Below are 26,672 nucleotides of genomic sequence, written 5' to 3'. Positions count from 1 at the left end.
TAATGTTTTTGCTAGAATAACTTAAAAACATAATTTTTATTTTTTTTTTTCATTGCTAAATCCCACTGTCATTCTAGTTCAGGGATAATAAGGTCAGACAGGAGAAATATCTTCCATTGAGAAGATTGCCAAGTGTTTATTATAGAACTTGCAATTTCTTCTTTGTTCACCATTGGCATTTGTGTAGTACAGACATGTAGAAATTGATAACTGTCAAAAATAGTGAGAGAATCTTCCTAGAGAAGCGATTGGAGGACAGGCTAATCTAGTGGTCGGTATCTGGGCTGGGAATCTAATTTGCTGAATTTATCTGGGCAAGCTATTCAACTTTTCAGTGACTCAGCTTCCCTATTTTGAAGTGGAGTTAACAGTAAGACATTAAAACTAGATGTTATTAATGTGAAATCAAGTTACATTGTTGAAGGTATAAAAAAAAATTACTCATATCCTGCTTTAAATATAGTTATTTTCTCACTTCAAATAACTTCTGAGTCCATAAGAATGTAATTGACTTAAATGAAACTGCTGAAGATAGTAGGACTAAGATAGTAGTGCTTAGAGAAAATAAGAATGACAGAATGGATGCTGATCCAAGGAAAACAGTAACACGAGTCAATTGAGGATGCTCTCAGAAGCACAAAATCACCAGCGATCACCTTTTTTGTGTCATGGGCAGCTAGAGATCTGACAAACTGCCATTGCAGTGTCTGCCTAGGTGTTTCTACTGAATCACCAGGAGAGGGAAGGCAATTAGGTGTTTTCTTGTAACATTTAGAAGTTTCATGTGCAGAAGCATCAGTTAGAGTTAAAGGGTCATTGATTCATTTTAAGTCGAAGAAACTCTTTGATAGTGGTTAAATAAATATTGCTTAAATCAATGGAACCATGTGAATAGAAGCATTTTGTCATATGATGATTACTTAGGTTTATAACTGGTACAACGGTGTTCAAAATACCCATTCCTTGTAGTAACTCCAGTAACTTGTTTTACAGTAAGCACTAGGAATTTGTTCTTTAGGCTTTAAAAGATTTAGAAATACATAGCTAGACAGTAAACAGGGTTATCACACTGTTGAAAAGTCATTGTTTTGCTGAGTGTGTTTTAGGGTCTGAAGGAGGATGTACGGAAGTCCATGTGATAAAGGATACTTGGTAGTTTGGATTACATAGGAAATTAGTGGTGAAACACCTATTTTTGAATTCCAAAGTTGGTTTTGGGGGTCATCCTGATGCAATAATTGAGTGTTCAGGGTTGTATGAACTTAATAATTATTTACAGTGATTTAATACAACATATGTACTATCTGTCATAAGTAAAACCTTCCAAATGTTTTCTGTTAACAGGGCAGTGGTGAAGAGATCTGACCAGGAAAGGAATTCTGCCTGCCAGACAAAGACTTGACAGCATTTGTGGTGAAATAATCTGCTCTGTTTGGAGACTGGAGGAAAAATCCTTTCTGTACAGCTGGTCAGTTTTTGTTTTTACAGTCAAAACAGATGTACTGACTAGGGAAGCCATTGGTAATGGTTTTCTTTAACCCATGCTTGAGTCATTAGCTGTTAGATTCTGTTAAGTTAACAATAAACTGTTTGCTATTTAAATATGCTGATTGCAGGCCAACTTTCCAAGGAAAAAGTTACATATTGTTAAAGCTTTGATTAAGTGAAAGCTCACCCAAAACAATAATAAAAAAATCAAAACAACCTCCCCTTCTACTTTGTGGCCATTAAAACTTGAAGAAAATTTAGAAAGAGCACGTGTACACTTCTTTACAGTTTTAAGTGAGTCCTACAAATTCATGCCAGTTAAATGTACAGAGAATGTAGGTCTTTGTGGCTGTTAGGTGCATTCATTCTTGAAGCACTGGCTGTAAATCCAATTTTATAGATTAAAGACTTCTAGCATAATGTAGGCACCTGTCGGTTTATGGAAGCCTAAAAATATCTCCCTGGTTATAACATGTTTTTCAGCAACTTCGAGCATATGTACATTTTTTGATACCTTTTAGCTTTTTTTTTTCAGTACTTGTCTGTCACCTCAGCTTGTTGTGCTAGCTGTAATACGAATAATAAAGTACATGCTGTTCATTGGCTGACTTATTAATATGCAGCAAGGGCTTGCTATTAGCAGTTAATAATATAATATCTTTCCACTCTGCAGAAGGAAGTCAAAAGGCAGCACTATTGCCACACTGAGAAGCTGACAAGATGGGCTTTTTTACTGTTAGCGAGCTGGGTGTGATTACAGGGGAGGGAGAGAGATCATATTGACTGTAAAAGATTCAACGAGGGAACCCTGTTTTGTCAAGAACTAAATGAGAAGTAGTCTTTATGATGTCAGGGTAAATGAGTTCTCCTGAGCTGAGCGTGCTACGGGATTTGCTTGTACCAGTGTAGATGGCTGCTCATCTTAATTTTGTCCAGGACCTCAAACTTGGTCAAGAACCCTCATGTGGACTACCAGATGCAGTCATTACTTCAAGACATGTCTGTGTGAACACACCAGTGTTGCACTGACTCTTTGCTTGAGGATGCACGTCTTATTAATGCTAAATGCTCTGGTGCAAGATATTGTGGAGCTTGAGGTGAATGAAGTACATTGCTAGGTAAAATCCTCCAGAGCTGAAGACTTGTATGTGAATCTCCTGCTCTTGCCTTGTGACAGCAAAGGAAATAAGCACAGGTTTTAGTCCCGAGACTAGAGCAGAAGTTGTTCCTTGCGGCCTCTCACCTCTTTGTTGTGGCTCCATCATGAAGCCGAACAAGTGCCTGAGTGCTTTTGGTCCTTTTCAGGATAAGGTCAAACTTGTGAGTGTCTCTGAAACAAATGGAGTAAGAACCGATTACAGATGAGATTTAGGAATCGTAGCACCCCACACTTGACTGATGCCCACAGCAGGAGCACTGTTTTGGGTATCTCTGGTTTCCCTTCCACCCCACCCTCAAAGGCATTGAGATTTCCGTCCTTTATTAAATATGGTTGAAACTGGCCAATGGTTCAAAAATTACTGGAGCAGTGGGAGAACAGGGTCATAGGCAGACTGGTAACTAATGTGTTTACATAAGCCTTGTTTTCTTAGGAAACCATGCTAAAAAGCCATCAGTATGTTGATATATCCTTTGATGGTGTTTGGATGGGGTTAGCTCATACTTTAACTGCTGATTCACTCGACAGTGTGTTTAACTTTGTTGAAGAGAACTGTAACAGCGTTTACAGATAACATAAATTTATTAGTTTGAAACTTGGAGACAGGAGGGAAGAAACAGGAAGGAAATCTGAGCTCCTGTAGGTCAATCTTTTTGTTACATTGGCATTAAATCAAGAACAGGAGGAGAAAAATTGTGCAACAAGAATCTGAGTCTTTTTGCTGGCTTGCTACTTTCTATTTATGGGAACCCAAAATGACCTCGCTTCCTGGACTGAAAACAGTAGTAACATATCCTTAATGATAGTCTTACTTTTACTTTTTAAGCCAGTCTCTGCTACATATCTATGACATTTTTTAACAGATGCCATAGCCCACAGTGCAATCTGAAAGGTGGTAGGACCTGGGACTGCATCCTGTGACACATGAAGCACCAGGTGATGTTAATAAAATCAGTGATGATGTTAGGGCTGCCTCTTCCACCCCCAGTAAATCAACACTCGATGCTTCTCTCATACTCCCCCTCACCCTGGAGAAGAGCCTTGTATAAATATTGTCACTCATTTTTCTTTTCCCAACAATGCCTCCAGGAAGAATAAGGCAGTAACGGTCAGCACGAGAGAGATTAAGCAGAGACTCGAGCAATCCAACTGTTACAGTTTTTCTCCTTTGCTTGGCTCTTGTGCTAAATTTAATCTGTCCCCCAGACAGCTCAGAATCTGTTTTTTTTCTTCTGTTCTGTTTTTATGCAAGCTGTACCGTGACTGGTTCTTACCTATGCCTAGCTTGTATTGCTACAGGAACAAAATTATGAACCTGAGTTGATATACTTGACACTAATTAAAATTGGTAGAAGGGTCCCCTCTGATTTCAGTAGAACTTCATCACGTGAAGGAACACTAAGAATTGGTAAGGATTTTTATTATTTGGAAGAACAGAAGTTTGAGGATGTATTAGCAAAGCACAGACTGTTAACAGAAGACTGGCTTCCTAGCCAGTTGAATACAGTGGTCTCTTTCTGAAATACATCATCTGAGGGACAAAAGTTTAGTCTCACCTAATACACATGTGCAACAGACTACAGGGCCGCTGACTGCATTTCGTGTGAAAGCGTACAAAACTTTACATATATGTTACTGCTAAATGCAGTTTTTAAAAATAAGTGAGGATGCGCATGCAAGAGGAGATGTTCTTTTGTCATTTAACCTCTTACCCAGACAGGGTAGTTGTCAGGGAGGCTCCAGAGACCCTGAAGCACTGCTGAGCATGAACTTAAGGAAAAAAGGAGACAGAGAAAGGAAATAGCGGGAGACCTTGCATTCACATACCTTTTTGGCAAGATTGAAAGAACATCAAGCTCTCGTTCGATGCCTCCTGTATTTAGGAGAAATGGTACTTGTAAATTTTTTTCAATAAGCAAGTCCGCATACAGTCTACCAATTTCTTCCTCAGTCTTTTATCTTGCAGGGCCTTGAAAACAGGACTTTCAATTTTCGATGTTTGGCTTTGGTCAAAAGCAGCACAGTTATATACAGTACCTAATGGTTTCTTAAATAGCTCAATACTTCTAATCTTTTTTGATCAGCATGAACAGTAGGAGAAGCTTTCCCTGCCCCTTTTGCTCATTTCTATGTAGTATTGAGACCACGTGGTTCCTATTTTTTTCTTGCACTGCTCAAGCAGTGACTTTTATCATGGTTCACATTGACTGCTTGCTATAAGAAGCTTTTTTGCTTCTTTTTGTTCTGAATGCCTCTGAAGTGAAAATTTAAGTAACTTTCTCACAAGTCTAATCATGCACACACACCACCCTCCCCAGGAGAGTAAAATTTCACTTAGTAGCAGCCTATAAAACACCGTGTGGTGGCATCAGCTATCTATCACCTGGATTTTTCAAAACATTGTCGTTTCTCAGAAGTAAGATCTATTCCGTTTCACATCCTTTTTCTCCTATCTGCTGGGTGGCTGTAGCCTGCTGGATGATGGAGAAAAGAATTAAGATTCATTGCTGTATTGTTTCCTGTGCATACAAATAATATACACATAGGCATGGGATTATTTATTCATAGGTGTAAGGAAATAATCTAAATATGTCAAACAAATTTAACATTTAAAAATGCATGAAAAGTGATTACAATATTTAGTCCTACCTTAGACTTGTAGCTCTAGTTTTATCTCCTCTGAACTTTTTGAAAGAATTCTATTTCTAAAATGAAACACCTATATTTACAGAGGGTAGTTGGCTATTAAATTGAAATAAGTTTTGTCAATTTCTGTGGAACCCCTGCCAGTGGCTGAATATTTGGCGCTTTTGTGAACATTGAAAAATCTGGAATAACTGAGGAAGTTTATAAATTCTTTGTGATATTCCTGATTATCCAAGAGGACTTCAAAGACTCTGCAGCAGTGAATTTATTTGAATCTGGATCTCTCTAGTGCCATATCAGAACTACTGAGTCATGTTTGCACCAGTCAGGCTAAAACACAACTTAATACTTACCAGATTTTTGAGTCTTTTGCCTTTTACTGATCATAATTTGTTGCCCAACTTTCTGTATGCATCAACAGAAGAAATACATTTCAAGAAGGAATTTGAGTAAAGCTCGGACTCAGTTCTGAGATTGGCTTGGTTCAGTACTCTATTGTAAGTGATACCTAAGAGCACTTTTTTGCTTCTTTCTATTTTGTAGTTGAGAAGTAAAGCCATCTGAAGGAAAAATGACTCAAATAGTCTACCAGATACTGTTATTCACATCAGTTAGGTGCAGCTGGGAGACTCTGCTCAGGAAGTGTAACGCAGTCTCAAATACCTATTGCAATTAGAGGTCTGTCTGGGTCAAAGAAGGAAGGAAGAGCTTTCCTTCTGCTTGTATACACATAGCCAGCTGAAAATACCATATTGCAGTATTTTCTTTACTTTAAGTAGTAGGGATAGACTCATTTCTTGTAACCGAGAGTTATATGGACGCATGTGATGAAGGTTACAGATTTTTTTAGAACAGGAGATTCTTGAGATCTCCAGAGAAACGTGTTGATGCTTCAAACTCTTGTCTTACAGAAAAAAAGGCCGGATAAGAGGTACCAGAGGTTTTTGAGGGCGATTCCTGTGATAGAGGATGTCTTCCTACTAGGGATTCTGCATATAGCGAATGGGGCAACAGAAACAAATGAAATCTGAATAAGGATTTCAAAGAAAAAAAGAGGTCAGATGACTCTTACATTTGACCTTGTCTAAGTATTTATTCTTTCTGAGTTCTTATCTTCTGTGTGCATGTGTAAGGATAGTAAAGGGGAAATGCAGGCAGAAGGCTGCCTATTTTTCCTTCTGGCTGGAGGCAAGTTTGGCCACAGAATAGAGAATGGGAAGTAGGTTGGTAAATGCTGATTGCAGCACCAACAGGGGAGTTCTTCTGTTGGCTGGGGGCAGGAAGTTCCTCAGCCCACGACTGCTGGATGACAGCAATGCTCCTTTGTTTCCAGCTGAGGAATTTGCTGGTTGTACCACAGGCAGAATTTCTCAGATAAAGTTTGCAGCTTCTGTGGGTGGAGAAGAATGTTTCAAAGGGCTAAGCTGAACCTTCTTCTGGCTTGTGACTCTGAAAGGAAGGAGGGTACTTCAGGCTACTACTTGCATAATGGTCTCACTATGTCTGTTGGCTTGTAAGGACCAGCCATCATGGAGCTAGTTGGTACTCCTTTGCCAGATTTTCTTGAGATCATATTCATTTAAGGTCTCTGGTTTTTAATGATCTCACATTTTTTACATGATAGATCATATTTGCTAATTGTTAGATTGTTGGTTTTGTCTAAGCAACCTTAATGTTCTTAATTGTTCCTCGATTTTGTTCTACCTTTGAAGCTGAATCAGTGTTAATGCTGTTGGATTAGAGATATTCTCCAAAGCATGAAAAAAGACTTTGAGCCCATTCTGATACTGTCCGTGTTATAGTGGAGAGGTCCCCATTGTGCTTTTGTGATCACTAGAGTGGCTGACACAATGTCTTCTGGTGGTGATGTCCCATGAGACGTAATCCAGCTAAAACCGACACTGCTGGCGTTTTATGAAGGAATCAGAGCATTGTTTAGTTATGTCAGCTGGAGGTGATGATAGCTGTCCATTCTTTGAAAGCCATGTTTTGAAAGCTCAAGGTCTAGTAGACCTTGAGCTGTTGGCTGTAAACTCCTACAGAAGCATCCAAAAGCCTGCTTTTCCCATCTGCTCTTGCAAGGGTAAATGTGACAATTCACTCCGAGGACACACCTGACTTCCTTCATTAGCTTTAGATTAGTCTAATGCTACTCATTTTTCTTGGAGCTACATGTAGGACCTGCACAGAATATACAGTTAGTTCAGATAGCACAGCCAGGTGATTAAAGGTAGCTTCTTGTGGTGAGCATACTGCACCTGCGGCCTACAGGTTGCTCTACTTGTTGGCTTGTAATATGAAGCAAGATACTGTTTGTTCGTGTTAAATCCCGAGTGATTCAAGGCGAGGTTCCTGAATGCTTGTATCCTTCTTGTTTTGTATTTTTTGTTGTTGTTGTTGTTTATTTTATGCTACCACAGGAATGATCGATAGAAGCCTTGAACTGAAGCCAATATGACTTGTAGGAGCCAGTCTGGAATTACTTCCTACTGCTGTGTGCCAGAATCATGAATTCCTGACATTCCTGCCACCTGAAAAGATTCAGTGGGCACTTCTGGAAGGAATTGGTTCAGAGTTGATTAATTGTATTTAATTACATTGTGGTGATCTAGTATGCCTGCTATTCCTGCTTGATTCTTGTGACTTTGAGAAGGCTCATGTCACCAAGCGGCTTGCATACCTTCGGACTCTCAGCATTGCTAAAATCTTCTTGAGGAGGTAACCCTTCTTGATTGACTTAGGGGGAGCTTCACAAAAATACCCACCCCACTGAATTAATCCACAATGCAAAATTTTACTTTTTATATGCCTTTTAATGAAATGTAATGTTGCCTACTATAGAAAAGTACTAATTATTTAAAAAAAAAAAAGTAACAGGGCAGTCACTTTTTTTTAATAAGATTCTGTCTGAGTACCCCCAAATAATGGGGTAATACCATGTGTCATTACAGAAGCCATGAGTAGAGTGCTTCTTTCATCAGTGCACTATTGCTAGGCATTTAGGATTTTAAGAGCCAAATCTAAATGTGCTTAATGAGACACAAGGGGACTGGTCTGTGGCTGGGGAGAAATGGCTTTTAGCAGCAGATGCAGACAAAAGTATTGGATTTCAGTCTAGAAAAAGTCAAAGACAAAAAGAAAAAGAGACTATAGTCCCAAATGGAGGAAGGAGGTGTCAGAATTTAGAAGGCTAAACAGCTGTAGCCTGTTTATGTATTTTAATCCATTGTTAGAGGACTGGAATTAAACAAAAAACCAAGAACATATTTAATCCTTTTAATAAAAGATCTGCAGTTGACCAAGACGGGCTACAAAAAGAAATGCAAAATTTGTCAGTAGTTTTAGTGTTATGTGGAATGCATCTAAAATACATTGAAAGATTCTTCTGAGTGGGTGTTGTAGGAAAACACTCAAAATCACAGAATGAAAATAAAATCATTCAGATATCTCATGGTATCAGAAATCTGGTGAGTGTCTGAAACCTGCTGTTCCAAAGCTCATAACTTACATCTGAGAATATTTCTACTATTGACAACAGTTTCAATACTGATCTGGCTAGTTAGGTAAGCGTTTTTTCTCAAAGTGTTGAAAAGTGGCATGCTTCTGAACTTTAACAATGATGGTATTTGATACTGGTGAAAAAGGAAGCAAAAAGTAATTATGAAATATTTTTATTGGCTTCAGCAACAGCTCTGCAGTTCAGATGGTTTAAATTACCCACCTCAGGATTCGAGTGTAAAACTCATATCCATCTCGACATTTTTAATATTTAAAAAAAGGTACTAACTTGCTCGCCTAGATCTTGAAACGGCATGATTGAACCCTTAAAAGCTGCTAGTTCTATTTTACAGGAATCAACAAATACTTTTTTTTTTTTCCTCTCTAGTTTATTGGCAGTAAATTACTTAGTCACAGAAAATGTCAATCTGAAGAGAAGGAATTTTTTTCCCCAGACTATTCCATCTTTCAGCAGAACATGAATCCTAACAGATGCAGTTGGACTCCACTGCCTTATGTGCTCAGTGGCTGAGGCCAAAAGGGTCATCCTACCCTTTCCTCTCCTTTCCGCCTTCACTTACTGGTAACCAGGTGCTCCTTCCTACCAGCTCTGGCATTCACCTAAGCCATTGCAAGCCAGGTCTTTTCTTTCCTTTTTCTTCTTCTTCTTCCCTTGTTTTTTTTTTTTTTAAAGAAGGCTTTCTTTTAGCTTAGTGAACGGATTAGCTTAACAGGCCAAAGAAGCACCATGCCCCCCTTTGGTGTCTGTGGACAACTTGCTAAAACATTTTAACTGCACTATATTGGCTTTATATTTAAACATAACTTTTTCTTCTAGGCCTTCGCATAGTCCATGCTATAAGACAGTATTGCTGAGTGCCAGAAAAATGGGGCTGGGTAAGACTCTGTGAGGCTGTTCTACTTCATTTTTATGCTTGTTTAAACCTAATGAGACTACTGGAGTTGAATGGAGTTAACAAGGCTATGTTCTTCAGAAGTATTGCTGACGGGGTTAAACCCTCATAGCAATACTACAGCCTGGCAATAGGACGTACATTAGGCAGTCCACATAAGCTGTTCAGTACTTGATGAGTTTTCAAGAATAAATGTTAGATAAGTACCTTCATTTTTCTGTCTGTGAAGAATTGAAGATTGCAAGGCAAAAAACTTCTTTCTCACGCACCAGCTGAGTGTCTTCCACTCCAGCAGGTGAATAACGAAGGAGCTGAGCTGATTCTCCTTGCAGCACCGTTCATAGAAAGCTCCTTGTTAGGTGGGTGACATTTTCTCTAAAAGGCATAGTCGTGTGTCAGACAGAGAGAAACAGTGAGGATAGTTGACCGCAGCTTAGGACGGCTCTCGCCAGGCTTGCAGATGTGGTGGGTCTCCTCCAGATGATTGTCACTCACTCGCTGCAAACTCCTCAAACCTCTGCGAGCAGCAGGGCTGGAGGGAGAGTTGGGAAGTCAGACTGGAACAATACTTCATCCAAACGCACACCCAGAGTACTTTAAGTGTGACAAAAATCTAGTTCCCTCTTTGGTTTTGTACGGAAAAATACAGTTCTGAAAAGCCTCTGACTATTGTTTTTCTAACAAGTTAAACAGATGGATTGAAATAGTATTTACTGTTTATTTCCTCAACATATCAATATGTGAGGAGCCAGTATAAATTACGGTTTGACTGCAAACAAACCAACCCACGCCAAAGCAATAGAGTAAACATTGTTGTATTTTGTTTCAAGTCAATATTATGGGAATTTAGATGGCTGATGTTTCTGTTTTCACTGGCTATCTCTGACTAGCTGAATTTTAAGCCCTGTAATAGAAAAAAATTATGGTTTAAGAGATTTTGTGGGAAATTGCCTTAGTAGTTATTCCGCAGAACATCAGAAGCTAGTAACTTCAGAAGTTATAGGCTTTAGCATTAGAAACAAGATTCCTACCTATTTCAGAACTGTTAAATTTTTTCACGAGAAGAACAAGAGGGAAGCCATCACCAGGTACTCTCTGATGGTGGGGTTTATGATATGACAGTCTGTTCCTTCCTCTTTTCCCTCGCTTTATGCTTGTGTGTTTTTTTCTGTACTGACTTCTTGACCTTTCAGGGAGCCAGCTGAGAGCCCTAAACCAGCAGAAAATCAACACTACCAAAAAAGTGGATGGTTTCTGCCAGTTTAGAGCCAGCTGGGGGAACATCTTGAAGGCAGACCAGTACTGGCAGGCAAGTGCCAGCACGAGGATGGGGATGGGGACACGTGACTGGGGAGGCTGTACATGCGGGGGGGGATGAAGTAGAACCTTTTGGCAGAAGTGAGCCATTAAATTGGCTTAACTGAATTGTGTCTTCAAATTGCTTAAACTCTGCATACCAAAAACCAAAAAGTGGTGTATGTCATGTTCGCAACAACTTCGCCTGTATGTTATTAATTTAACATGTAGTTGGGCAAATTAGTTAACATGTCAGAGTTCTTGACCAATCTGTCTGACTGACCATGTGCTTCCAGCTGTAGTTTTCCAAACAGCATACTGCAGAAATTGAGAACAGATGAAACAAGGGAATGTAAAAACAGTGAATTGAATATACTCCCCAAATTATTCACTTATTTCAACAAACAAGAATCACATTGATGTAATATATGACTGGTTTCAATGCTAAAAGCAAATCAAGAGCTGGAATGTACTTACGTGGCTAGACAGTAAATATCTTTGAGTCCTTATAATCCATTAAATTGCAAGAGTATGTCTGCTTGTCTAAATGGAAGGAGACATCTCTTCTCTCTGCCACTGTCATTTACTCCTCTACTTCCTGGTTCTTTAGCCTTTTCTTTCTTTTTTCTTTCTTTTTTTTTTTTTTTTTTATTTAGGGCTTCTTTTGTATGTGTGAAACTACTGCTACTCCCACTTAAGTTTTCTCCTGGAAGCTGAGTTAAAGTACTGTACAAATTCATGTAGCAAGGGATGCAGCTTTTCCACTGCGAGTTGCCACTTTCTGGTATCAGAGGATGGCCTAATGCAGAAGATGGGATTGAACGGTATGAGGCTGAGCCACCCTTGCTGTGCTTTGTGTTGAAGCTATTTGTTCTGCTTTTGATCACAGATTGTGATGTTTGCTTTCACCTCGTTGCCTAGTGTTGCAGACAAACACCACAGAACCGACTGGTTTGCGAAGTAGCCTTGTGCTAGTACACTGAATATTCTTACTGTAACAGTCTACCCAAAGTGTTATGACTAGGCAGACCTAATGCTTTTTCAGGTAAATATCTTTAAGGTTGATAAATGTTGGTTCAGCTCAGGCCGGCGAAATAAATCTTTTTCACAATGCTTTAGTCCTGGCAGGGGACTTTGGAAGTCTGCCCTAAGCCACAGAGTAGACATGGCTCAGAGTACCTGTGTGTCTCAGCAATGTGTGCTCTGCAACCTGAGATCAGGATGCAGAAAGGGGGTGGAGGTGTCACAGTGTCTGTTTTTTCCAGTTTATCTGTCTGCATTAAACTGATAGGAAGTGGCATCATCTCTCAGGGTGCTCTGGAAACATATTTTGTGTACAAATGGAGATACTGAACATGCAGTGAACAGTATAGATGTTTAGCCTTGCTCTCTACGGTCCCCATCATGGTGTTAGTTCCAATGTGTCAGCCCTCTCATTAGCTTCAGATAGTCATCATGTAAATCACAATGCAAGAAAAAGTTAATCTTCCCTTTTTCTGCAGTCTTTCACAAAATCCAAGATTTGAAATTATTGCTCTGAAATCTATGATGTGTGATACTTTCTATCAGGTGACATATTACAATATTGCTTGGGATTCAGAAGGTCTTTGTCCTATGTGCATAATGTTTCTAGAAAGCTTATCAGTTGGCTGATGAAAATCACTGCAAGACAGTTCTCCCACTCGCTCCTCAGACTGGCCATGCAGCGCAGAAGATGTGTACCATAGTGAGCTTATGGCATTCAGCATTGCTAGGGTGCTCTCATGATCCTGTTTCAAGAATAGCTGTTTTGAAGGACTGAAATGCCTTTACCTTAGCCTGATCTGACAAACACAAAAGAAAATCAGACTTTTCGCAAAATCCCAAACAAATGAACCCAGCTGTGGAAGTTCGTCACGATAGATGACAGAAAAGAAACCCTCTACACTTCCTCTACATTTCCAAACCTGTCAAATCCCAAAAGTTGTCCCTTATAAATCTGGTTCACTAGCTGTCTGCAGTTATTTATTGCCTGAACAGTAATCGACTCCTAGCACCTGTCCGGTGTTGCAGTTCTTAGGCAGGAGAGGCATGCTGAATGCCATACCCTACTAGTCGGTGTGAGGTTTAGTATGAGCATCCCTGAGCTCCTAGCATACGTAATTCTTTGCCTTCAGGAGAATGTAGCTTGGATACTTCTTTTGCTGGGCTCTTGGCTGCCCTCAGTTTTTGGAGCTACTAAAATCTCTTTGGCAGGCCACGTGCAATCACCTCTTATGCTTGATTGAGATATTAGCAAGTCATTAATCCAAATAGCAAATTACTTAGTGAGGCAACGGCCAAATCTCCAATCTGAAGACTTTTTACACCCTTAGTGTTATAATTTCACATAAATAATATAAATCGGCATGCATTCTTTATGCAAAATTATATGTGGCATTAATGTACACTGTTTATTACAGACCAGAAATTAGCTCTCACTTAGTCAGTTGGGTGGTTAGTACTACTATGAGTTGACTGACTCCTAAAACTATCTTTTTGAAAGAAAACACACACCTTGTGCATAAACGCCAAGGCAACATACTAATCGTTTATATTACTGAAGTTGTGGAAACTTGTAACTTCAAAATGTGCTACCTAGTGTTTACTTCTGAGTCTGTAGGAATTTAAAAATACGCATATTTGAAGTTAAATATCTTTTGTCTAAACAGCTTTCAAAGTAGCTTTATAATGGAACTGTTTTAATTTTCCTCTAATTGGACCCCTAACACCTAAGACCTCAAGGCTGTGTAGCTGCTATTTTCAGAGGTGCTGAGTGCATACAGCTGCTGTTGACTTCCCTTCGTATTCTGGATGTTCAACACTTCTCAGAATGAGTGCATACAGCATCTGCTGCTACCGCTAGAGTACCAGAGTTCCAGTAAAAATGGCTGAAAATTTTCTGTTACATTTCTGCAGCAGTCAACTGAGTTGTTCAGCATGTAATGCTCTGCTGTGATGTAGAGTTTTGTTTGGGTGGTAGTTAGAGGGGATGTGCATAACTGACATACGGCTTTGCTGTGTGTAACGTGGTCAGCCTAAGCTCATAGACCTCTCTTCTACACTGCAATGTATATGTAATGCATACCTCCTGTGGCCATCACGACAGTGTTACCTTGGTTCGGCACTGATAAGTTACAAGCTTGATAGAGGCTGAAAAAAGCATCTGCTTCATTAAGCTTTAAGAATTTTGCTCCAATTTGTTTGAATCAGACACAGAACCTAAATGTGAATATTGTCCAGCCTTTCCCATCCTCCAAAAAATAAAGTACTATCAAGTCACTTCAAGATCTGTTGATTCACTATTTATTCTTCAGCTGAGGTGTTCAAGTAGGTCTTGAGTAGCAGATTATTCTGTTGAACTCGCAAAGCCGAACGCTTTGTGTTTTCCACGATCATTCCCTAACATCTAGTTAAAATAGGCTTCCATTTGCTGAAATAGCAATTTTTAAGTATTGCACTCCAATCTGTCACTGGGACTTTGTTTGAAAACGTCTGAATAGGGAGAATTGGTTTGTGTCAAAGGAAAGTGGACAATTATTTCTAAACCTTTCATTTTCACAGGCTATTACACTGCTGCAAATTAACAATTGCTGCAAGCTGACATGTAATTTAGAATATATGCCCCGCACACTTATAGCTGAACAAAACTCACTAGGATATATGGAAAGAATCATGCAGCTCTGAGTGATGCGTATGTTCACAATGGAAAATGTTGGGTTATTCCCATTTGAAATACCACTATAAATGTTCATCATTTGTCTCTGGTAAGATGAGGTGGGTAGAATGTTAAAGTTACTACTTTCAGAACTGTTAAAGAGCTCTTTCAGGCAAGAAGACACGCGCAACTGTAAAGCTGTCTTCATTCATAGCCTTTGAAATATAAAACCGTGAACTCAGACCACCAAGAAATATTAGGCATGCCAGCTAATGTTTACAGCAGTGTAATCTTCATGTTTTCCATGCATGACTTGTGAAACTTCATTAAATATCTGTCAAGTACCAGAGTTTACTTTGATGTTGCAAATCTGAATATCTTAAACTTTGTCTTCTTTTGTTTAAGCAGGCAAGTAATAAAAAACAATAGCTTTTATTGTTGGTTCACACCTCAAGAATATAGTGCTAAAGTCTTTGTTATCAAGTTAGAATTGAGAATTTCTTGCCACTAGTACAAACGTAAAAAAGCAAGTGGAAATCTATTTATAGAGATACAGTTATTGCAGACTTCTGAACAACAGATTAAAGGGACTGTTGGTTATTTTCTTCTGCAATGAATGTTTTGCTAATTATGAGCTATCTATTTTCTTTCCAAATATCGAAATGTGAAGAAAACAAATGTTTAGCAAACCAAGCAGTGAATTTATATTTCAAATAATTTGTGGGAAAATGTGTCTTGCATTCACGGCAGGCTCTGCATGCGCTGCTGTATTAATGTATCATGGGAATCTTAAGTAAGCATGGCAGTACAGGCAGAACAAGTGCAAATTTTTGGAAAACTACCAGAAAAAAGTGAAGCATCACTCTACTAACAATACATAAAAATACAACTTTTATCTATTAATCTTCAGCTGCTCAAAACCACAGTTTACCTCGAAAGTGGAAGATAAGGTTTGCTTGTGAAGGTGTAAAAGATACTCATCCAAATGCATTTCCTCTGCAGTATGATCTTTCAGCTGTTTTTTTAGCAGCAAAATATAAGATGATTCATACAGGTGAAGAAATTCATAATATTTTGCATGGGATGTGATAAAAACATTCATGTACCTGTCTAGATACACAGTCCAGTTACTTTATTACTAGCACAGCTACATGACACTAAATTATACAAATAGTTGCGTTATGGCTTTTCTAGCTGCTGAACACTTTGAGCTCCGCTGTAGAGGCCTCTTTGCCCAGTGGCACGTTAGCTCAGAGTGAATGTCTGCTGGTATGAACATACTGTAATATGGGTTTTAGATTAAATACCTGCTTCGTCCAGAAATCTAATACAGGTTTTCCAGGCCAGTATGCAGAGACTCCAAGCATCCCCAACAAAAGAGGTGATGTTTTATTGTGCAAGACATGCAATTTACAACTCGTAGGGGCAGATTTATAGTTTTCACACCATAGGATCAGGCTAGTGAGGCAAAGACCTATAGTCCACTTCTTTCATTAGCACTTTATTTTTACAGCATGTTGGTAGGGAGAGTGCTGGACAGGTGGATCCAGGTTTTTCTAGTCATTGCACTCTTATCCCTATCCCCTTAGCACAATGTTGACCTCTCTCCTTCCCTCGCAGCTTCCCAAGGTGTAATTTTTGAGGGTGTGCATCACTCCTGTCAAAGAAAACTTGTAATCTGATGCCATAAAATCATTCTTGAAGGTCTAACACATAGCAGGTTTATTCCAGATAGTCCTAAAAAGTCACAAGAGCAAAATACTAGCACAGCAGAAACTCATCTTCTAATACCTTGTTGGGTGACTTTAGGCAAATTACTTTGTCTGCCTGAGTCTCAGGTTCCCCATCTATTACAGAATAGTGCTTTGTAAAAGTACTTTAAGATCTGCTCATGAAAACCATTTTCATGCTTTCTTTTGCAGTTGTGAAGACTTTTCATGTGGGAAGTCCTGCATAGTTATACATGTATTCGTCACAAAAAAGGCAAAAAAGAAAAAAAAATTCCAAAGAGCTATGCATTTTTTTTATTACTGGTAACATACATCGGTTAGAGAGGATTAGAATCTGATATTTTCAAAAATAAACAAAAATAAAAGGGATTATTTAAGAAGCTTGTGTTCAGAGACTACAACTCACAGCAAGTCTGTGTTTTCAGTAGTTTATTTGTAAGAAAATATTCTGAACCCATTAGACTGCTGCTGCTTTGAAGCAGTGTGGAGACTTAATTAAAGGTTCAAGGGAGAAAAGAGGATGGTGAGAGTTTTATAACCATAGGCTGATATTTTTGAAAAGCATTATCATGTTTTTTAATATGTAGAGGACTTGTAAAAGTGCAGGCTTGGAAGGTAAAACTACATTCTCCTTCACTGCCAGGATTCACCTGCAGGTTCCTGGATTCTGGGATTTTGCTGTTCTCAGAATAATGTCCTGAACATTTCAGCTGCAAGGATCATACATTTCTGTGTATATTAAAAGGGCTGGGTTAATGCGACTAAAAAATGAGCTATAAATCTTTACAATTTTTCTAGATAAATCTGTGAGTTCAATCGCCAAAAGACTTCCATTTGTTTCTTTTGCATGTAGATATGTTATTACATGTATTTCCTATTACAAAAGCATTGCATTTAAATGTTTCGTATTCAGTTTTATAAATAATTACCTTTTGCGTGCTTATCTTGAAACTAGTATTGGTGCTTAAAGTACCCTTCCTTTTCTAGTTGCACCTCGTATTGCTGTGTGAATTTGGGGTACTTTGTTGCGTGCACTGCTTGATTAGTCTCCACTCTTTTGATATGGCAAGTATGCCAGAAAATAGGGGGTTTTGGTAGGCAACCTAATTTCCCTATTTCTTAGGGGAATATAAGGAACTATTGCTAAAGCCTCTGATCACAAAGGGGAGAAGAGGTGTGGGGAGAAGAACAAGCTTATGTTCAAGATTTAGTCCTATAAGTGTATGCATGCAAAAGCTCAGCCCCTTGAACTTTGGGGAATTTGAGCCTGCCTTGAGTGCAGCTTCTGAAGGCTACAGAGAGGTGGCCTTTGGTGATGGAAGGGGTATTTGAAAGCTAGCTCCCTGGTGCTCCAAGTGCCTGGCATGGAACGGTGCTAGGCTAAGCTATGCCAATGCAAATGGAAATATGATGGTGTAGAGAGGTTTGGGAAGCCTTTCCTTCTGTGCTTGACACCTCACTCTTATGAACACCTGTGATTTTTACAATGAGCAATGTGTAATACTTCTTAGAGCCTCCACCTCCTGTCTTATTGTAAGAATTCCAGCCTTCATTTAAAACAAAGCTTCCACTCTTCTGAGTTACAGGAGAAAAACTTGGAAACATAGGCCCAGCTGTCAAAGCGCCAACCACTTGTCACTTGTAATTTCACTACCTAAATATGTTACAGAAAATAGCATTATTTAGACCTGTCTGGGTAGTGCTTTCATGTTCCACTGCAATTCTTTGGTAACTGAGGTGTCCTTTTGTTTCCACACATTAAATAATGTGTTACTCATCAATTTTTGACCTCACCGAGATGAAGAATTAGTCAGATTGCTGTGTGCATAAGTGGCTCATGACTATGTTCCTTCCAGTTGGGTCAAACAAGACAAATTTTAGATCTTAAGCGCATGGCTAAATTTACCCAGTTCTGCATACTTGATTTGGCAAAACCATATGGACTTTTTGATACATTCCTCAGATCTCTTCTGAATCAGTTTCAAAAGTCTATATTCATGAATTGTACCCACTGTTCAGTAGGAGGTGTAGAAGAACAACGCCTATTTTAGGCGGAAGATTTCCTGTGAACGTACTTGTCTCGGACCAGCTCTACCCCGAAGCTGCAGTCTGAAACTGTTGAAAGGGCCAGTCCTGTCCTCCCACCTGTGCTTAGCCGCGTTCCCGCACCTCCCCGGGGCGGGGGGGACGGGGGTCCCACAGCCGTACGGTAGAGCAGCTCAGGGGTGTAGCTGAACAGTAATTTTCTCTCTCTGTCTTTCAGGCTGAGCTTTTCCAGAGCAGAGCTCTTGGGTCTGATCCAGAGTCCCCTCCGCCACAGGGAAGGGGGTGAGGATGTGCAGTGGGAGATGACAAGAAGGACCAGAGGCAACGGGGGGGGTCCTCAGGTCAGCTTTAGCTAACCGTGCGATTGCGCTTCGGTTTTTGCTGTGGGTTGTATGGCTGATACTGAAAAATGGAAAATTCCCTTTTAACCTGTTAGGCAGGATTTCCACAGGAAAAAATGTATTTGCTAAACACGAGCTGTGAAGCAGCTGACGGATCAATCCCCAACGATATGCCTGAAAATCATCCTCCGGGATATTAGATGTTGAAAGCATATCCTGTTCCCTGAGCAGTTTGCCCTGAGGACGAAAGCTGGAGATGTCTTTCTGCATTGCCAGTTGAGATTCCAGTGCGACTGAAGCACAAAGCAGACTCGCCCCTGCCTCCGCCGAGCTGCAGAAGCCCGGGGAGAGCCTGTAGCATGTATCCGAGGCAGCGGATGTCTTCGTCAATAAAATGCTGCTTTTTTCTCTGAATGCCCAGGTCCTGATAAGTAAAGGTGCAATAATAAGAGGTTGACAGGGAAAGAACTATGAGCTGCTTAAAAAAAGACATTTGAGAATAATACTAGCCTCCTTTATATTTCAGATATAACAACTGCATAAATTGCCTTGTAATTGCTTTTTATTCTTTTGAGAAATTTTAAAACTGTAAGTAGGTTTTTTTCCCTCTGTCAGTGGGCTTAAGAATAGATTATTTATACCTGAAAGGAGATTGCTCAGCCCAGAAGGTATGAAACAGAAGGCTGCTAGAACTCGCTGTAAGGTCTTACATTAGAGCTAAGACAATCAAAAAATTAGCTGATGTAAAAAAAAATACATATATATGTAGAGTCATCTTTTTTCTTCTGTTCCCCCAACCATGTGATCCTGGTGCAGGCTCTGTGGCTCGTTTGCCCTGTGGTGAGCTGATTCAGGGAGCTAAATTGGCAGAAAAGTACTTGCTGTTTTTTGTTTAGTTAGTTCTTTGCTGTCTCATTTTCTGCACTGATTCACCACAAAGTGAGACAAACTCCAAAGCCAGGAGAGGAGAAGCGGAGTGTGGGCAGAACAGCAAAGGAGGGGAGCCAGTGGGACACCACCTTTCAGTTGCAGCTAGCTTTTAGATTGCCTTAACGCTAATCTAAAATCACCACTGTAAACTTTTAGAGTGAGTTAAAGCCATTTTTAAATTTTGGGTGATAGCAGGAATCTGTGAAAATACAAGTTTCTTCATCAGCTAATTGTTCAAATAAGTATGGAAAGTCTAACTGAACTCATGGGGGTTAAAGTTTGGATATGCTTATGCATGCGCCTGTGTTTTGGCAGGGTTTGTAAGAACATCAATATACAGGAATTCTTTTTTAAAAATAAAATCAGAATTGTTGGCATTTTTACAGTTCAGTGCCTAAACTGAAAATGTAGAAACAATTAACTTAGAATTGAATGCAATATTTTGTTTCACATAAAATATTTTGGTTTGAGCTTTTAAATACTTTCCAAGTTTCAGATCTCCTCTGCTCTGCTATAAAATTCAATCTGAACTTGCAAATACTTTGTTTACTCCAGAATCATTTTTTTGGAATATAAACTATGCATTTTTGCTGCCAGCTATAGCTTCTAATGCAGGCTTATGAAGCTAGGCCACTTCCCCTACCATACGCTCTCAGTGAGTCAGGACTGCGGGTGGAACTTGAGTTTTGTCATTGCCAGGAATAAAAACACACTGCTTTATCAGAGCAGAAAACTTACGGGCATCATTTTTTATCACAAAAAGTGAAAAACAGTGGTTCAGCATTTTCATATTTTTGTATTGCTGATGTTTCTTCGTCTTTCAAATTGAAAATATTCAGTGCACACATCAGTTTAAAAGCACCGAAACCCATCAAAATACAGCTTGATACCTCAGAGTGCTGAGAGCTTTGGCCTCATCCAAGAAGACACCAAGACACTTAACCATGTTAGTCATCACAGTGGTTTCAAAAGTGAGTGCTTGTTGCTTTGTGGGTTCAAACCCAAAGAAAGCTAATCTTGCAGAAGATCACGGAGAAGTCTAGTATCCGGTTGGCTGAACTGACAAATTTTCTGGAAACTCCCCTAAAATCTGGGCTAAAATTATTTCTTTTTGATGCTGAAATCACAGCTGTGACAAATATTCAGCCTTATCTATGATTCATGTGTTCTCTTGGAATGGGAAGTGTTAGAGTAGCACAATTTAGTAACTTTTGTTTACTTCCCCCTAGTTCAGCATTTCTGATTTAACATGGTTTCTCTGGAGTAGGTTATCTACAGAACAAACTCATTATTACCTGTCTGTATCTGACACTTTGCCATTTGTCCAACCGTTCTCTGCTGCCTAGTTATAAAATATTCAGCTTCCTGTAATGTGACCCAAGTGGGGGGAAATTTTTCTGTATTAAATGTTGCAGAATTCATTTACAATCATCTCATATCTTTTTTACATACAGGGTCTTTTCTTGTTTCAAAACATACCCCAGTTTACCTGCAAAATGGAATAACCATCTTTCTCTCTCTGTTGGCAGTTGCAACATTTCTTGAAACCTGGTGACCCCCATCTCCACATGCCCAGCTCCTAGAAGGTAAGACAATGCTGGACACTTCCAGTTGTGCGTTGTAGGCTTTCAAGTCTCAGTTCTGCTCCCTGCTGATACAGAAAGAGGGGCTGGGACCTGTTTTCCTGTTGTGCCTGCTTGTCCCTTACCATTTGGGTTAGGAGCACATTATTCATGCACAGCTCTGTGTCCTGCTAATAGCTTAATTTGCAAACTTTTCCTTTTATCACAGCATCTAACCTCAGTTTGTGCACGCTTGAAAGTCTCGCTTCCTGTAATTTTTTTGTCTTTTGGTTCCTTTTAAAACATTTCAACATATTAGAAACTAAAGATTGGTTTCCTGCACGTAATAGTTGTTTCTTCGGTGGCATGCTTTTGGTCTGTGTTTGAGAAAGAAGTCCTGGTGGTCTTTCATGCAATTAAATTCAAAGTAGCTGTGGGGATCTTGAAATGAAAATATATTTCACTGCAAAACTGTCATCCTAACCAGTCACTTCAGATTGCTGTTCTCTCCCTTGGTATAAAATAATGTGCATTTTCAAGCTGAGATTTTTCTTTTCTGTCTACCCTCATGGTCATTAGAAAATTGTAAATGAAACCTCGTTATGTTGAACAGCTGGTAGATGTATTTAAAAATCTCATGTTAAAGCAAATGAATTAACTAAGTAACAAAGTTAAAATCTGTACACTGAGAGGCCAAAGTGGTAACAGAGCCACTCATGTCTTAGCAAGAACAGCTGAGTACAAGTGAAAATATGTCTAGGAAAAAAATGGAGTTTTGCTTGCACATTGTTGTCATAAGCACGACTTATTTTAATAACTTGCCAAACCTATGTTGTTAAAAGTCACATGGTACCACTTGTAAGAGATTTTTAAAATTTATGTGCATTAGAGGGATTTTCTTGAATTAGAGCAAATTTTGTTCTCCTGCTTGCAGCAATGTCATTTCATTTAAGTGAATGCACTTTGTAGTGGAGTAAAATGCAGTTCATCGTATTTAACTGAGGTGTTAGCAACAAGAACAAATCTGTGGCTGCTTTTGTAAGGAATGTATCTTTTATGTGATAAGAGGAATGGAAAATAAATTATTGTCAAAAAGGCAGTTTATAAATGCCAATCCTTCTTGTGGAATATTGAAAAGCTCAATCAGAGATGAAGGATTCGGGTCTTTGCTTTTCACTGTGATGCCTCAACCCTGCACTTTGTAGGGTTCCCCTTTGGGAAGGATTTTTAGGAGGGCATCATCATCCCAAGCAGTAAGACTGGCAGCTCTGCCTGCCCATTCTGCTTGTCATCCTCGACCAAAGGAGAATCTGGCTCCACACTCTCTCGTTTCGATGTGGAATTTGAAGCTGCTTAGAAAACATGTTATTCTGCATTTGACTTTCCTTTTTTGGGTATTGCAAACTGTGTTTTTACATGAATTTTCATGAAAATTTTAGATGAATTTAGATATTTAAGTGGAAGCTTTCAAGGCAACTTACTATTTTGTGAGTCAAAACCAGTTTGAAACTAGTTGCAAGTAGAATGGCTGAGATCACGTGATACTTTTCAAGACAAAGGTAGCTCCATTTGTTCAAGAAATGCTTTCATGTGGTTTCTCGAGGGGAATAGTAACTTCTTATGAACTGTTTAGATATACTCAGTGTCAAAGTGGCTGGTGGCAAAGTTTCATTATTTCAGCCTCCAAACACATTTTCCAGCTAAAGTAAATATGTGTTGGTGACAAATAAAACACCTTTGTAAGAAGTAGGTTGAGCAGGAGGTTTTAAAGCTTGACACTTGAATATAATCTACAAATTATTTCCCCAGCAGAACCTCCTCTGCTGCATCTTAGTGGGGTGGGAAGAATTAGCAGGTAGAGTAGCAGGTTGCCCGTGAAAACTTCTCGTGGTGTAGTATGTAGTGATGAATTGAGTCAAAGAGGAGGCAAGCACTACAGAATCTCTGGCCAGCCCTGGGTTGTAGAGCTTGTGCTCAGGACTCTTCGTGGGGCTCCTGCCTTCCCCAGCTGCTCAAATACTTCTCTGGTTGCACCAGGCCCCCAGAGTTTGAAGTTACAGAGGTAAATAAAAAGCTGTTGGTGTCTCGTTCTCTGCGCACACTGATACTGCGTGCTGTGCTCTTTGTAGCACAGACCGTTATCTCGCCTATTGGTTTTTGTTTGTCTTGGAGGGTCTTGTTAGTTTTTATTTTTGTAGTTTGTTGTACTTTAAATAAAATGACATCAACTTTCACAATAATTTTTACTTCTGATCCCTTGGTATTTGCTGTTCATGAGGTTTAAGGAGATTTCCAGTATACTTCTAACAAGCTTAACTTCTGTTGTGTGGCTGGTGACCACTTTTTGAAAATCAGGCTGTATATGGCATCCTTACTCAAACACCCCAAATCCTTAGCTAATGTGACTAGATAAGGAAGTGACGCTAGAGCTGAGTCTAAAACCACTCAGCCAAAAAGAAGAATGCCTTAATTTATCACATCATGCACAATGCAAGCAGAATAACACGGATCTTTTTGTTCATATTCAAATCACAATGTCTCTATGAATACATGGAGAACGTAATTTGTTTTTTCATTCATAAAACCCATAAAGATTTCAGGTACCTTATTAGGGCTCATCATTTTCCATTAGCTTTTACCGTTACATTGAAGTCTACTGAAAATGGCTAATTGTTCTGTGTGTAAAGAGCAGATCGAATAACCCAAATAATCCCATAGAAACAGTGGAGACCTGCACGTTCTCCATAGGCCTACAAGCCCAGTGGTTAACAGATTGGGCTCTGGAAACTGTTTTGTGCTAATGATGCTCCCAAGGTCAGTATCAAAATAATAACCTAGGTGTGGTGGATTTAGCTTCTCTTCCTGTGTTTTCTTCTAACAATCCAAGAAATGCTTTTTTTTTGTGTCTGAATGAGCATTTTTTCGCATTTTAAATGTTGGCGTATTCATCAGTCACTGATATCATTATGATTACTTTGTTTGGGTCAGCCTTTAATACGTTTTTAGACAAGCTTTTCTTCATTCAAAATATTGTCAGTGGTCTGTCTATCAGCTGTAAGGTGGGCAGGAGATGGCATCTGCTGTGTCTCATTCTGGACTAACAGTGTCTGAATGGCCAGAGGCAGCCCAGGCATGGGGGATGACTGATGAGCTCCCATTTAAGCCTTTTTACTAGTGACAGTACTAATTTGTGTACTTTTTTCTCTTCCAGCCATCAGTTTTCATTAAGCTGATAGAAACTCATATCTGTGAGATGTCTACCTGGCTTTCCGATTTGATTAAAATTGGTCCAAAAGTTATTGGACAAAGGAAAGATGGACAGTGTGATCACATAACTGTTCTTCATTAGCAATTGAAGCCAAGGATGCTGCATTATAAAACTATGCCATGCATTTGTGGGAGATACTTCTGTCTCTTATAAAGCATTTGTCTAGTCCATATTTGCAATTAATAGCAGCCTTATAAGCTATAAACATTACCAGTAGTTTGCAGTGGTGTTTGCATTACCTGAAAACCAGTGATGGAAAATGAGGAGGAGTATCTTGCAGAAGTAACAGATTCTGAGAGGAATAGGAACAATGTGAAAATTGTAAGGCCCAAATGTTAGCAAGGCTACTACATTTGGAAGACATTAGTACTATTTTATGCACGAAGCCTCCTAATAGTTATTTCTCATGGATCTGCAAAATACAAAAGACTTTAGGTTAAAGGAATAGTAATGAATCATTTATGAGATATTATCTACGAAGATGGATTGGTTCCATCTGTTACAGTAATAAAAATAATAATGCTTAGCAATTACATAAATGCTTTACAGGTTTTCAGTGTGCATCACAAACATTAATCTAAGATCTAGCCCATAGCACAGTTTTTAAGAGCTTGTAAAATGGCTTCAGCTTATACATCCTGGTTTATTTATTTATTTTTAACAAGGAAATTTGTTGTAATAGAGTTTTTAAACTGGTTTAGAAAATTGAGTTGTAGCTCCTTGGTCTAAGACGGTATATGAAGATAGCCACAAAATTAACTTCTTTTCCTTCTGTTAATTTAAGTTGCTGCAAATGTCCAGGAAAAATACAGCTCTACAGGCAGGTGTTCATTAACATACAAATGATGGAAAAGTCTTCCAAGATGCAGTACTCACATTATCTCACAGTTATTTGTTAATCTCAATTTTTGTGTCTTGTAAGCAGCTCACTGATTGAAAGCCAATGTATTCTGAAGCAGGCTATAGTCTGGCAGAAGTTATGCTACGTCCATGTGTTATGTTTCAGTATATAGGATCATGTTACCTGAAAGAAGTAACTTCTTTTGTTCAATCCAGAAAGGAGTCGAATATATGAAGCAGCGGTTTCCCATAAAACATGTTTTAGGTGCAGCCTAATTTACCTAACAGAATGAGTATTAGATTTAATTTTGTCCTGTTTGGTTTTTAATTTGAATTCTTGAAAAAGAAGTGATGATAACTTTAGGCAAAAAAAAAAATTTAATACCTGTTGGGATTGTTTGATGTGCTCCCTAGCAGTGTGGAGGTGTGGTAAAATAGACAAGATTTATAGTAAATGCAATTTAATGAATAGCTATCCCTACTGATATTTTGAGCATGTCTGTAGGCTTTAGGAATATATAGATCAATATACACTGTTACGCTTGGGGTAAGTACATATGTAAGAGTGTCTTGAAGTTGGCTTCTTTGCAGTGTAACCTGTGACCTTGAAAGACAAGGTGCCATGTAAGCTATTGCTTTGTAAATCTGTTTATCTATATACGTCATAGATTAGACATGGGCTTTGCAATACGACTTGACTGAAACAAGTGACATTAATTCCATTAACTGTGGTCAAAAGTAGTGTATGTATCGACAATTTGAATGGGGTGGATTATGTCTCTTGATCTACCAAATATTTGGTTTGGAAACATTTAACGCATTAGATTATGCTAGATAATAGAAAGGTATTAATACAACTAAAACATCCGTTTGCCACAACAAGATATAATTTCCTTAAGTAATATTCTGTTATTTCATATATAATAACATTAATTAAAGCAGATGGGAAAAAAAAATCCGGTGTTTCATACACAATAAAAATGATGGGTTCCATTTAGTCCTACCCGAGTGAGTGCTGATAATCATTTATGAAATAGAGCAACAGTTTGTTATTGGTGCTAGCTCTACCCTTTTAATCATCAATGACCTGGAAAGCAGTTCTCTAGTCTCATTATCCAGGCTATCTGGGTTAGTGTTACAAAGCATAAACTGCACACGGAGGAAGCGATTAGCAGTGCAAAGTCGATCTTGCTCGGTAACTCCCAGATGCTGCTTGGCGTGCTCTGCTGCCTGCCCGGTACGAAGCTTCCCGTGCTGCCTCCTGCTTCGCGCCTGCGG

General features: G+C 39.0%; 1 long non-coding RNA gene across 1 annotated transcript in view; it reads left to right on the top strand.

Moving 5' to 3' along the window:
• The first annotated feature begins 1,357 nt into the window (after positions 1–1,357).
• LOC128144606 (uncharacterized) overlaps positions 1,358–26,672 on the top strand; it is a 196,970-nt gene continuing 171,655 nt past the window's right edge. The window contains exons 1-2 of the long non-coding RNA XR_008236135.1: positions 1,358–1,468; positions 21,254–21,310. This is a non-coding gene — a long non-coding RNA (uncharacterized LOC128144606). The remainder of the gene's footprint in view (positions 1,469–21,253; positions 21,311–26,672) is intronic.

The sequence above is a fragment of the Harpia harpyja genome, chromosome 7, assembly GCF_026419915.1.
Source record: "Harpia harpyja isolate bHarHar1 chromosome 7, bHarHar1 primary haplotype, whole genome shotgun sequence".
NCBI classification, from domain to species: Eukaryota; Metazoa; Chordata; class Aves; order Accipitriformes; family Accipitridae; genus Harpia; species Harpia harpyja.
Note: the sequence above shows the minus strand (reverse complement) of the source record. Positions and strands in the feature narration are given on the sequence as shown.